General features: G+C 57.6%; 1 protein-coding gene and 3 pseudogenes across 2 annotated transcripts in view; 1 reads left to right on the forward strand and 3 right to left on the reverse strand.

The window, feature by feature from the left end:
- The window catches only part of LOC146866568 (28S ribosomal RNA), a 4,324-nt pseudogene extending 3,859 nt beyond the window's left edge, over positions 1-465 (reverse strand).
- Positions 1-14,017, forward strand: part of PIGG (phosphatidylinositol glycan anchor biosynthesis class G (EMM blood group)) — a 1,313,866-nt gene that overhangs the window by 168,409 nt on the left and 1,131,440 nt on the right. The gene's annotated exons all lie outside the window — the stretch shown is intronic.
- LOC146866569 (5.8S ribosomal RNA) lies at positions 904-1,056 on the reverse strand (annotated as a pseudogene).
- Positions 2,013-6,343, reverse strand: LOC146866570 (18S ribosomal RNA; annotated as a pseudogene).

A 14,017-nucleotide genomic window follows, 5' to 3' on the forward strand; every position in this document is an offset into this window, starting at 1 on the left:
GCGAAGGGGCTCCGGAGCTCCCGGGCCACTGACCTTCCCGCTGTTTTGAATCCTCCAGGTGGACTGCACAGACCTCTAGAAGTCTTTCTTCAAAGTTCTTTTCAACTTTCCCTTACACTACTTGTTGGCTAGGTCTCACACCCGTATTTAGCCTTAGATGGAGTTTACCACCTGCTTTGGGCTGCATTCCCAAGCAACCCGACAACGAGAAGACCCGATCCCGGCACGCCGGGGGCCGCTACTGGCCTAACACCGTCTGCGGGGTGAGCCTCGATCAGAAGGATTTGGGCCCCCTGAGCGACGCCGGGGAGTCCGTCTTCTGTACGCCACATTTCCTGCGGTCAGGCGGAGGATTCGGCGCTGGGCTCTTAACTCGCCGTTACTAGAGGAATCCTAGTTAGTTTCTTGTCCTCCGCTTAGTAATATGCTTAAATTCAGCGGGTCGCCACGTCTGATCTGAGGTCGTAGTCGAAAAAAAGCAGAATCGTCGGGGGAGCCGCCGGGGAAGGCCAGGCCCCTGCCAGAGCAGGGGCCTGGCGTCCTGGCAGCGCATGCCCTCTTTCCCTCCGATCAGATCTGGAGGGGATTCGCCTTCCCCGAGAAGCCGGCCGCGGAGGTGGGCGCCCGAGGCACGTGCGACACCATAGACAGCCACGCACGGCATGCAGCCAGGTGCCCCGGAATGGGCCCGGGGCGGATCGCTAACCGGACCCCCCTCCCTGCCTAGGGGAGGAAGCAGGGCTAGGTGCGCCGGCGGCATACCTCTGCTGCAGGACCCGGTGAGGGACCCTGCCACGGGCGATCGGAGGGCCTTACCTTGTGGGGGGACAAAAGGAAGTGGAGCTAACCCTGCGACGACCTCAGCCGCGTCCCGGGGAAGCTCCGGAGTGATTGACGATTGAGCGACCTTCAGACAGGCGGAGTCCTGGGAGGAACCCAGGTCCGCAAGGTGCGTTCGAAGTGCCGATGATCAATGTGTCCTGCAATTCACACTAATTCTTGCAGCTAGCTGTGTCTTCATTGACGCGCGAGCTGAGTGATCCACCGCCAAGAGTCACAGGCAACTTTTAGAAAACGAGAGGTGGGAGGAAGGTGATGCCGTCTGTCCACCGCCCATGCGTCGAGACGGCCCCGGCGCCCCATTCAAGGCTTCCCCTCTGGGAGTCAGACTGCACCGTTGGGAGAAAAGCATTACTAGGCACTCGGCCCGGAAGTCCCAAACCACCCACCCACCCATGGGTGAGGGGTGGGGGTGGGTGAGGTCGGGGCTCCCGGAGCAACTGAAGCAGGCGGCCTCACCGCTCGAGTCTTTAAACCCTCTGCCCGGCCGCACGGGACCGGGTCGAACCGAGTACCTGGCAACGAGGGAGGGTCGCCCCACCTGCATGTCAGCCATCCATTGCCGGGCGGCCCGAACCGTGGCGGCGGGCTGGCAATTAATCCATCCCACTCTTGCCTTGGTCGGAGGCGCCATGAGGGAAGAACCAGGCGGCTCCCCATCCCGCACGCCTCCCACGCAGAGGAAGAAGGGTCCCCGTGCAGGCCCTTGGCTCCTTCTCTTCAGGCCGCCCTGCTGTACGAGAAGGGCTGCTCATCGGTCGCCCGAAGCACAGTCGGGCTGGGACTCAGCGTGGGAGGGCCCAGGCGGCAGCAGGGCCTTTCGAGGGGGGGGGGGATGGTACCAGCCCACGGATGCACTGCCATTCAGTTTTCCCCCACCGCAAGGATCATGCCGGGTGAGCTTGGGTTCCGTCTTGGGAAGGCCTACCACTGTGCCCCTCCCGGAGAGGGACAGGGGTGGGGGCCGGTCCCTCATGCGTCGGTCGGGTCTTCCCCGGTGGAATAGGCCCGCCGAAGGCCCGGTCCTCATTCAAGGGCCCCATGTGGTCACGGACCGCTCTGCCAGCCGGGGCGTGCCTGGGCAGGGCTGGGCCCTGTGCCTACAATGTGCTTGCAGGAGGTGGCCGAAGGCTTCGGGCTGGCGCCGTCGGTCGCTCAAACCACTCCGCCGTTAATGATCCTTGCGCAGGTTCACCTTTGGAAACCTTGTTACGACTTGTACTTCCTCTAGATAGTCAAGTTTGATCGTCTGCTCGGCGCTCTGCCAGGGCCTTTATCGACCCTGGCGGGGCCGATCCGAGGACCTCACTAAACTATCCAATCGCTAGTAGCGGCAGGCGGTGTGTACAAAGGGCAGGGACTTCATCAACGCGAGCATATGGCCTGCACATACTGGGAATTCCTCGTTCATGGGAAATAATTGCAATCCCCAATCCCTATCATGCAGGGGGTTCAGCGGGTTACCCACACCTGTCGGCGAAGAGTAGACACGCGCTGATCCATTCAGTGTAGCACGTGTGCAGACCCGGACATCAAAGGGCATCACAGATCTGTTATTGCTCAATCTCGTGTGGCTGAACGCCACTTGTCCCTCTAAGAAGTTGGACGCCGATCGCTGGGGGTCGCGTAACTAGTTAGCATGGAGGATGTGAGAAGTTGGCCTGACATATGCTGCCCACTAGTTATAGTGGGCACCTTGTATCAGTCCAAACAACCCCTTATTGGTTATAGGTTAAAGACAACCTTTATTGAAAGCTATCCTAGTGGTAGCAATGGAGAGCAGCCTTCGGGCTAAGTCTTGGAAAAATGTAAAGCAGCTTGTTTTACCAGTCTATAATCTCTTGAGTCACTAAATGAAAGATATCCTCACCAGGTATATATATAAAATATATGCATTTATTACTAAACACACCCTCCTTGTCTCTTTATGAGACTAGAGGTCAAAACACATAAGTTACACTTCAATAATCACAGTAAAATAGCACAAATACACGTCAGACCTTGGGGCGAGCCAAACCATATACTAAAATAGTGGTATAAGAGCCATGACTTAACTAGACACAAGGCCTAGAGCCTGTAGTTTCGCTGGGACCCCAAGGAACCACCCAAGGTAGTGACACAGGGGACACACGGGGGCTGTGTGCAGTGTGTAAACACAACCGCGGGTTACGGTTCGCTTCTATGGGCAATGTCGCGGTTGGAAATTTAAAGATTAGGGACACTTAGAATCGAGTCAGGACCAAACCCTTATGGACTTAGGAAGTTCTAGGGCTAGAACCCACAGGAGTACCGGAGTACTCGTGCTACCTTACCCAGGAAAGCCGGGTGCATAGGTGTCTTTTGGTGTTGGGTAGCGTCGTCTATTTCAATAGGAGCTGGCGAAGAAGTGCTGCTGCCGTGAAGATGCGAAGTATCCGAAGAGATCCAAGCCTGGATCGAAGATGAGAAGAACCTGAAAGCATAGGTGACAGAGTCTAGGTCACTTGCCAGTGACTAGGAAGGCGATGAGCAGATGCCCACCGATGTCAGGTGAAGGAGGTGAAGCTTGACTCTTCAGCCAGGAGGCGTCGAGGGTGACCAGGAGCTGGATTCGAGCTGTCCCACGAAGGATGTCGAGTGCTGCAGTGTCGGTGCTCGGATTGGACACAACAAGCCTTGGCAACAGCAACCCATGCAGAAATGAGAAAGATGCTTCGGTGCAGACCAGCAAGGTATGTGGGATTCACCACTTGGTTGGGAGACAGGGCACGTCTGGAGCAACCAGGAAAGCCCAAGGAAATGCAAGGTTACCCCCTCAGGGACCCACCAGTCAATGGACCAGGGATCGCGAAGGGACCTCGAGACGAAACACAAAATGGCGGCCCACGGGTCACTCGGAATGACCAGGCTGAAAATCTTCGGTGGATTCAGTGCTCGAGGTGGGGGCTACTGGTTACTGGTTCCTGGCCTTTAAGACATTACTAGTGTGGTGTGGTGTATTGCACTACCTACTGTAGTGTGGCCTACTAAACTCTCTTGAGTTGTAGAAAGGGTGTGCTATCCCTTAACACACAACTCTAAGTTCAGTAGAACTTACTGTATTCTAAAGCTTGTATTATATGTACCTAGGGTACCTTTAGTGGTTTTCAGTCAGTTTCTCAATTGAGATTATCTGGTAAAACAATAGCAAGCTGGAATCCCACACGCTGCACACCAATGTGAGAAGTTGGCCTGATATATGCTGTCCACTAGTTCTAGTGGGCACCTTGTATCAGTCCAAACAACCCTTTATTGGTTATAGGTTAAAGACAACCTTTATTGAAAGCTATCCTAGTGGTAGCTATGGAGAGCAGCCTTCAGGCTAAGTCTTGAAGGAATGTAAAGCAGGTTGTTTTACCAGTCTATAACCTCTTGAGTCACTAAATTAAAGATATCCACACCAGGTATATATATAAAATATATGTATTTATTACTAAACGCACCCTCCTAGTCTCTTTGAGACTAGAGGTCAAAACACATAAGTTACACTTCAATAATCATGACAGCAGCACTTCTTCGCCAGCTCCCATTGAAATCGACTGCGCGACCCGACACCAAAAGACACCTATGCACCCGGCTTCCCTGGGTGAGGTAACACAAGTACTCGGTTGCACCCGTGGGTGCTAGCCCTAGAACTTCCTAAGTCCAAAAGGGTTTGGTCCTGACTCATTTCTAAGTGTCCCTAATCTTTAAAAATCTAACCGCGACTTTCCCCATAAAAGCTAACAGGAGCTTGCGGCTGTGTTCACACACTGCACACGGCCCCCGTGGGTCCCCTGTGTCACTACCTTGAGGGGTGCCTTGGGGTGCCAGCGATTCTACAGGCTCTAGGCCTTGTGTCTAGTTAAGTCGTGGTTCGTATAGCACTATTTTAGTATATGGTTTGGCTCACCCATAGGTCCCGACGTGTTTTTGTGCTATTTTACTGTGATTATTGAAGTGTAACTTATGTGTTTTGACCTCTAGTCTCATAAAGAGACTAGGAGGGTGTATTTAGTAATAAATACATATATTTTATATATATATCTGGTGTGGATATCTTTCATTTAGTGACTCAACAGATCATAGACTGGTAAAACTAGCTGCTTTACATTCCTTCACGACTTAGCCTGAAGGCTGCTCTCCATAGCTACCTCTAGGATAGCTTTCAATAAAGGTTGTCTTTAACCTATAACCAATAAGGGGTTGTTTGGACTGATACAAGGTGCCCACTATAACTAGGGGACAGCATATATCAGGCCAACTTCTCACAAAGGAGCCTCATTCGTTTTCGGAATTAACCAGACAAATCGCTCCACCATCTAAAAACTGCCATGCACCATCACCCACAGAATCGAGAAAGAGCTATCAACCTGTCAATCCTTTCCTTGTCCGTGCCAGGTGAGGTTTCCCGTGTTGAGTCAAATTAAGCCGCAGGCTCCACTCCTGGTGGTGCCCTCCCGTCAATTCCTTTAAGTTTCAGCTTTGCAACCATACTCCCCCGGTAACCCAAAGACTTTGGTTTCCCGGAAGCTGCTCAGTAGGTCATGGGAATAATGCTGCCGGATCACTAATCGGCATTGTTTATGGTCCAAACTACGACGGTATCTGATAGTCTTTGAACCTCCGACTTTCGTTCTTGATTAATGAAAACATTCTTGGCAAATGCTTTTGCTTTGGTCACCTTGCGCCGGTCCAAGAATTTCACCTCTAGCGGCACAATACGAATGGCCCGGCTGTCCCTCTTAATCATGGCCTCAGTTCGGAAAACCAACAAAATAGAACCGTAGTCCTATTCCATTTTCCCTAGCTGAAGTAGTCAGGCGACTGGCCTGCTTTGAATACTAATTTTTTAAAAGTAAACGCCGCAGACCCCCTAGGACACTCAGTCAAGAGCATCAAGGGGGCACCGAGAGGCAAGGGGCTGGAACAGGCGGTAGCTCTCCTCGCAGCGGACCGTCATTTCGATCCCAATATCCAACAATGAGCTTTTTAACTGCAGCAACTTTAATATACGCTATCGGAGCTGGAATTACTGTGGCTACTGGCACCAGACTTGCCCTCCAATGGATCCCCGTTAAAGAATTTAAAGTGTACTCATTCCAATTACAGGGCCTCGAAAGGAAGCCTCATTTCCCGTTACCCTTGGTCACCATGGTAGGCACAGAAAGTACCATTGAAAGTTGATAGGGCAGACATCTGAAAGTATCATTACCGTCACAGGGACGTGCGATTGGCCCGAGGTTATCTAGAGTCACCAAAGCGGCCGGGCGAGCCCGTATTGGTCTTGTTCTGATAAATGCACGCTTCCCGGGAGGACAGTGCTCGTCGGCATGTATTAGCTCTAGAATTACCACAGTTATCCAAGTAACAAATGGAGCGATCAAAGGAACCATAACTGATTTAATGAGCCAATTGCAGTTTCACTGTACCGGCCGTGTGTACTTACACGTGCATGGCTTAATCTTTGAGACAACCATATGCTACTGGCAGGATCAACCAGGTAGCCGCACCTGCTGACAGAGTGGTGATTTGGGAGCCGTGTGCCTGCCTCCCCGACCGGCAACCTTCGCACACCCCTCCCTCTCTGGAGCCTGCTAGGGGAAGGAGCCCGCCCGCCAGGGCGGGAGGGCTCGCTGGAGGGGTGGAGAGGTGCGGTCGCACGGGCACTGGCGGGCCCAGCCGTGTCCCCCGGAAGGGAGAGGCGGGCCGAGGCTCAGCCTGAGTGAAAGGCAGGGTGCCGAAGCCTGGTGGCGGAGGCATCCCTCGATACGGTCGTTCTGCGCTCCTGCAGAAAAGCGCTGGGTGGAGATGGGTGACGGCGTGGCGCCTACAGACTTGCCGGGCGGCAGCGCCCGAGGGCCTGGTGCCACCCAACCCCTTCCGCTCAGGTCGGACCACTGGAGGGCACGAGCTGCCGGGGCCTTCGGCCTTTGCTCTGCTGGGTAGGGTGAAGGGCCTCCCGCCAGGCGGCAGGCCCTCGAGTCGGAGGGTCCATGTGGGGTTGGAAGCTCTTTGCTTGAAACTACAGCTGAGACTGGCTAAGCGGTTCATCCCTAAACTGACCGAGAAGCCCAATCGATCGGAGTACAGCCGGGGCTTCCCCTTGGCAGGCTGTCCTGCGCGGGGGATGCTGGCTTTGCGTCCCTGCCCGCTCCCGGGGCGAGCAGGCTTGGAGGAAAGGCCCATCGGGAAGGGGCTGAGAGGCAAGCGCGGACCCGGGCCTTTGGGGCCCCAGCGGGCAGGCCCAGGTCCTGCCTTCCCAAGTCTTGTAATCTCCGGACCTCACGGAAGTCTGACTGACCCTCTCCATAGTAATCCAGAGGAAAAATACACCCCTTTCTTGTAATCCGTGCGCACAGGGTGACGGAGGGGACCCAAGGCGAGAACGTGCCCGACCTCCTGGAGCCCTCGCTGGGATCAGGGAGGCAAATGAGCCTTCATTGGGACTTCCAGGGAAGCCCAGCCATCTAGTCGCCCCTTTGGAAAGCATTTTGCGCAACCAGATGGGCGAGGGGATAGGTGCGACCAGATAGCCAAGGGGAAAGGCAGGACCAGATGGCCGGGTTTGAAAGAGAGGCCATCTGGTTGCTCTGTGCCCTAACAAAAGGGCACAGGGGCATGGGGGGACCGGAGGCTCAGGGTTTGGGGCCCCAGCTAGGCCTCAGCCATGTGGGCTGCGAGGGGGAACCGACGGGCCCTCCGACCCGGGGCCCGCGGACACCTTGACAAGCAGGCAAAGCAGAGGAAACCTGCATGGGAGTGATGGACCCCCGTCCCGGGCCCTTGGCGGAGCGACAGGCTGGAGGACGGGGCACAGGGCTGGAGCACCTGACCCAGGGCCCAGCGGGGCCCCTGGACCCCATTGTGGCTCCCGGGCCCAGAGGAAGCCTCCGCGGGACCCCGTCCTGGGCACAATGCCATGCGGCAGGCCCGAGGACGGAGCTCGAGGTGGGGAGGACGCAGCTCCAAAACCCAGCCAGGCGAGGGGGGCTCCCTGGGCACGACGGAACCCCGTCTCAAGCCTTTGGCATAGCGGCAGGCCAGGGGACAGGGCCCAGGGCTGGAGCGCCCGACCCATGGTCTGGCGGGGCCCCTGGACCCAGCCGTGGCTCCCAGGCCCCGAGGCACAGGGGAAGCCTCCCCGGGCCCGCAGGACCCCGTCCCGGGCACCCTGCCATGCAGCAGGCCGGAAGACAGAGCCTGGGGTGGGGAGGCTGCCCTCCCTGGGGCCCCTGAGCCCCGAACTGAGCTCCTAAACCCAGCCAAGCGAGGAGGGCTCCCCAGGCACGACGGAACCCCGTCTTAGGCCTTTGGCATTGCGGCAGGCCAGGGACTGGACCCCAGGGCTGGAGCACCGACCTGGGGCCCGGTGGGGCCCCTGGACCCAGCCGGGGCTCCTTGGCCCAGAGGTGCAGGGGAAGCCTCCCCGGGCCAGCGGGACCCTGTCCCGGGCACCAAGCCACGCGGCAGGCCCAAGGATGGAGTCTGGGGTGAGGAGGCCGCGTCCCTGGGGCCCTCAAGGGCCCCGAGCAGAGCTATTAAACCTAGCCAAGCAAGGGGAGGCTCCCCAGGCACGACGCAACTCTGTCTCGGACCTTTGGCAGAGCGGCAGGCTGGGGGATGGGGCCCAGGGCTGGAGCGCCCAACCTGGGGCCCTGCGGGCCTCTAGACCCGGCTGAGGCTCCTGGGCCCAGAGGCGCAGGGGAAGCCTCCCGGGGCCCGCGGGACTCGATCCCGGGTTCCCTGCCAAGCGGCAGACCTGAGGACGGAACCTGGGCTGGGGGGGCGGCCTGGCCCATCCGGCTGCCAGCTGAGGACCGCTAGGCCGAAAGGGGTTCCGGAGTACCCTGTCCCTAGTAATCCGGAGGAAGGGTATCCCCTTTTTGGTAACCCGTGCACACTGCAAGAATGAGGGGACCATAGGCGCGGACGCGCCCGACCTCCTGTAGCCCTGGCTGGGATCGGGGAGGCAAACGAGCCCTCATCGGGACTTCCAGGGCAGCCCGGCCATCTGGTCGCCCCATTGGAAAGCATTGCGCGCAACCAGATGGCAGAGGGGTAAGGCACGACTAGAAGGACTCCCATCTGCCTGCCCGAGCCTTCACGGGAGGGCTCCCAACTGCCCTTTAGAGGGCTTGGGGGCTCTGCGTCCCAGGGGCTCGGACACCCCGGTGGGCCTCGGGCTCGGGGCGGCGCACGGGTGTCCCCGACGGACCTTGGACCCGGGGTCCCCCAGGCACCTTGACAGGCGGGCGAAGCAGGACGGAGGCCTGCCCGGACCCGACGGACCCCTGTCCTGGGGCCACGGTGGAGCAGGGGGACGGAGCCCGGTCCCCAGGGCCCAGCTGGAGGTCCAGGGCCAGTACACACAGGGGAGGCCTCCCCAAGGCCCGCGTCCCGGGTGCCCTGCCACATGTCGGGCCGAGGACGGAGCCCAGGGTGGGGAGGGCACCCACCACCCCAGGGCCACCAAGGGCCCCTGCCAGAGCTCCTGAACCCAAGCCGAGCTGGGGGAACGCCTGACAGGCCCATGGCGGAGCGGAGGGCAGAGCCCAGGATGGGAGCCCCCCGGCCAGAGCTCTCGGAACCGGACGCCCAAGGGAGGACCCGATGGAACCCATCCCGGGCACTTAGCCAGGATGTGGGCTGGAGGAGGGAGCCCCGGATGGTGGGGAGGTGTTGACCGGGCCTAGGGCCTAGCCCATCTGGTCCCCGGCTGAAAACCGCCAGCCGGAGAGGGATTCCGGCATACCCTGTCCCCAGTAGAGCGGAGGAAAGCTACCCTTCTTTCTGGGAACCCGTGCGCACCGAGTGACAGAGGGGACACAGGGCATGGAGGCGCCCGACATCCTGGAGCCCTGGATGGGATCGGGGAGCCGTACGAGCCCCCATCGGGACTTCCAGGCCGGCCCAGCCATCTGGTTGCCCCATTGGAAAGCATTGCGCGCGACCAGGTGCCCGAGGGGAATTTCGCGACCAGATGGCCGGGACCGAGCCTTCGCGGTAGGGGTCCCGCCTTCCCTTGCAGGGCTCGGGGCTCCGCGTCCTGGGGGCTCGGAGACACCAGCTGGGACTCGGGCACGGTGAGCCGACAGGAGCTCTTGGGCCCGGATGCCCAAGGGAGGACCTGCAAGGGCCCGATGAAGCCTGTCTCGGGCACTTTGCTACGTGGTGGGCCAGATGAGGGAGACCCAGACAGTGGGGAGGTGTTGTCTGGGCCTAGCCTATCTGGTCCCCGGCTGAGAACCGCCAGTCCGAGAGGGGTTCCTGCATACCCTGTTCCTAGTAATCCGGAGGAAAGCTACCCTTCTTTCTGGTAACCCGTGCGGAGTGACGGAGGGGACCCTCAGCACGGGGGCGACCGACCTCCTGGAGCCCTGGCTGGGAGGCGGGCGAACCCTCATCGGGACTTCCAGGCCGCAGGCCGGCCATCTGGCCGCCCCATTGGAAAGCATTGCGTGCGACCAGATGGCCGAGGGGAAAGGTGTGACCAGATGGCCGGGCCAGTAGGACGCCAATCTGCCCGACCTGAGCCTTCACCGGATGGCTCCCACCTGCCCATGCAGGGCCCGGGGGCTCCGCGTCCCGGGGGCTCGGAGACCCCAGCTGAGCTTCCGGCCCGGGGCTAAGAATGGGAGTCCCCAGCTGACCTCCGACTTGGGCCCATGGCGAATCTTAACCGATCCCTGGGCCCGCCCGGCGGTCCCGGGTCAGGCCGCACTGGGGAGGCCTCCACAGGCCTCCGTCGGGCCACCAAGGTTATGCTCCTGAACCCGGCCAAGCTGGGGAAGGCCTGTCAGGACGTGGGACGGAGCCCGGGGTGGGAGCACCCGGTCAGAGCTCTCTGGCCCGGACGCCCAGGGGAGGACAGCCCGGTACAAATGGAGCCTGTCCCGGGCATTTTGCTGCGTGGCGGGCCGGAGGAGGGTGCCCCGGGCAGTGGGGAGGCGTTGTCCGGGCCTAGCCCATCAGGTCCCCGGCTGAGAACCGTCAGCCCGGGAGTGGTTCCGGCATACCCTGTCCCTAGTAATCCGGAAAAAACGACCCTTCTTTCTGGTAACCCGTTCGCACCGAGTGACGGAGGGGATCCAGGGCTCGGGGTGCCTCACCTCCTGGAGCCATGGCAGCGATCTGGGAGGCGGGCGAGCCCTCATCGGGACTTCCAGGCTGGCCCGGCCATCTGGTCGCTCCATTGGAAAGTATTGCGTGCGACCAGATGGCCGAAGGGAAAGGAGCGACTAGATGGCCAGGCCCGAAGGACACCAATCTGCCTGCCCCAATCCTTCGCGGGAGGGCTCCCGCCTGCCCTTTGGAGGGCTCAGGGGCTCTGCTTCCCGGGGGCTCATCAGAGCCCTTAGGTGGGTCTTGGACTCGAGGCTGCAAGGGAGGGGGGCCCAACGGAACTCTGATCTGGGGCCTGCAGGCACCCCTGACACGCAGGTGAAGCGAGGGAGGCCTGCTCTGGCCCGATGGACCCCCGTGAAGGGCATCCAGACCCTCGGCGGGCCACAGGACATGGCCTCCCACACCCCAGGTCCAGCCAGAGCACAGGCCCCGGAACCAGTCCCAGTTTCTGAACCCAGCCAGGCCGGGGAGGGGGGAGAGCCTCTGCGGGCACCAGGGACCCCTGTCCCGGCAGACGGACCCTTGGCAGGCCACAGGACAGGTGCTCCTACACCCCAAGGCCTGCCTGATACCCAGGCCCCGGGCCCGGTCACTGCTTCTCAACCCAGCCAGGCTGGGTGGATCTGGGAGCCTGCCTGGGCACGAGGGACCCCCATCCCAGGTACACGGACCCTCTGCTGGTCGCAGGATGTGGGCGCCTGTTCCACAGATTTTTTTCATAACTCAGTGGAACTCCGCGTAGTGGCACTACGCCAACTCCGGCCAGGGTTAGTATCCAGTGCGGCCCAGGTCACTCCGCAGCCCAAACACAATCGGCAACTTTACGCCCAGCCGAGCCCAGCCCACCTACCTCCACGATTAAACCAGGTACAGTGATGGCTGGTGCTACCTGAGGTGCAAAGCAGGAGACTGGCTGAGCAGAGAGGCAGACGAGCAGGACTGGCCTAAAGCTCCTGTACAGCTGGCCTGTAGTGGGAAACGGACCGAAAGTCCCAGTCTTCTTGGACAGAGCAAAACAACAAGAAGCATTTGCAATGCAATAGGTCTCGTCTTTGCATAAGTTTGAGCTATTGGCATTGTAAATGACAGTGCCTTTCATTTATGTGTTTTGAAAACCTGTAAGCGGTGCGTAAACACACACTTTGCACTTATAGTCTTTGCTTACGAGAAGCAAGGCTGGCAGTAAAAGAGGCGCAGTTACTGCCAGCCTTGCTTCTCGTAAGCAACGACTATAAGTACAAAGTGCGTGTTTACGCACCGCTTGCAGGTTTTCAAAACACATAAATAAAAGGCAGTGTCATTACAATGCCAATAGCTCAAACTTATGCAAAGGCGAGACCTATTGCATTGCAAATGCTTGTTTTTAACTGGTGTGGTAATTCTTTTATTGATATTGTCAGTGTGAATACAAACATCAAAATTATTGCCTTTGTCAACGCCTATTTGTAGATTGGGGCAAATCACGTCAGTATTTCTAGGAAGCACTTATTAAGTAACCAATCCTTGCTTCAAAGGTTCATTTCATATATCTACTGACACCTGCAGGTCCAGGCATCAACCCTCAGATCTCAATTTCCACTTTTTAACAAAGCAGACAGTGCAGCGGGCAATGACGCAGGTGGTTGGGAAGTGACGCAGTGTCTCGTGGCTTTGAAAAGGCCATACAGCGCACATTACACATGTTTAACATGTTTCAAGTCTATTTCCGGGTATTTAGAGGCCTGTATAAGCATTGGTGGTCTTAAGGTGTCAGGTGGCGTGTGCACGGGGGGGCACGAGGAGGGGGTCAAAGGTAACTTTCTGCTATTTTATTTTAATTTTAAAAGAGGGAGGGTCTCTGTCTCTTAGCCGTCCAACCCAGGCACCAGAGCCCCTAAAGAAAGGCGAGTGTCTTCATTCCAGAAGCCATGTTTACGAGCAGCTCTCACCATATATACACACAGCAGGGTGTGACGATAAAAAATAGATCACAGCAATGAGTATTGAACGAGTCTTCCTAGCATCTCGGGGTTTGAAAACATGTATTGATTATAGCGACAGAACAGAAGGTTTCCTTTATAGAGACATGGAAAGAACAACCCTCCCCGCACCGGCTCCCCCAGCCTCGATCCCCCCCGGTTACTGATTTAATTAGAAGTGACGGTTCGATGTGAGGTTTGTGTGTTTTAAAGCAGCACTAAAGCTGTGTGACAGCTGATATTAAACAATCTACCTTCCATTACAGGGAAAGGTTTAAATAGGCTATTAAGTACAGCAAGAAGCTCCCTTCCCCCCCCAGGTTCTGTGTTCTTCCTTTTGTGATTCGTTTTTTAGGTCTCGCGAGCCAAAGGCTCGAAGAGACATTTTATAACTGGGCTTTTCAAAGTGCTGCCGTGGCCTAAAGCTACAGTGCACGTGAACGTGCATGCGCGCAGCGCCATGTGTCTTTCCTCCGTAGCTTACTTTCACTTTCGCGGCCGCACGGCCGCTTTGATCGCGATCGCGATCACTTTCACTTTCGCGGCCGCACCGCCGCTTTGCTGCGCAGACCCAGTCTCCTCTGCCGGCACACCCACAACTGGCAACATTACTTTTCTACAGCTAGCGCTTGAAATCACCTCACCTGCCACCTGTTACTCTCGTCACTCAGCAATGTTTACTTTCACCCACCCAGCACAAACTAACATTGCTCCCCAGATGTCAAATTATTTTGCTGCCTGCCAAGAGACCATTTCTTGCGACCAAAATCGTTATTTTCGCGTTAATCGCGACACTGATCTGATTTCGCGATTATTACGTGAATTGGAAAATAGCAAAAAAGCTGGAAAGTCTGATTAATGTGTTCGCTGAATGCGACTTTCTCCTGTGGTTGCTTCAGCTGTTACTGTCTCGCAAGTAGCTCGACCTGTGTAGCGACAGACACAGGGGCCCTCTAATCTGAGTAACTGTATACACCACACAAACCCGCCCCCTTTCTCCACTTAACCCCACCCACAGCAAAGATCGGCACATTCTGAACATGTGCCGAATGAGGTCGCTCAGTTTTTTTCTAAAACAAGGGATGACACTGACC

Source organism: Triturus cristatus, chromosome 2_1, assembly GCF_964204655.1.
Source record: "Triturus cristatus chromosome 2_1, aTriCri1.1, whole genome shotgun sequence".
Lineage (NCBI taxonomy): Eukaryota > Metazoa > Chordata > Amphibia > Caudata > Salamandridae > Triturus > Triturus cristatus.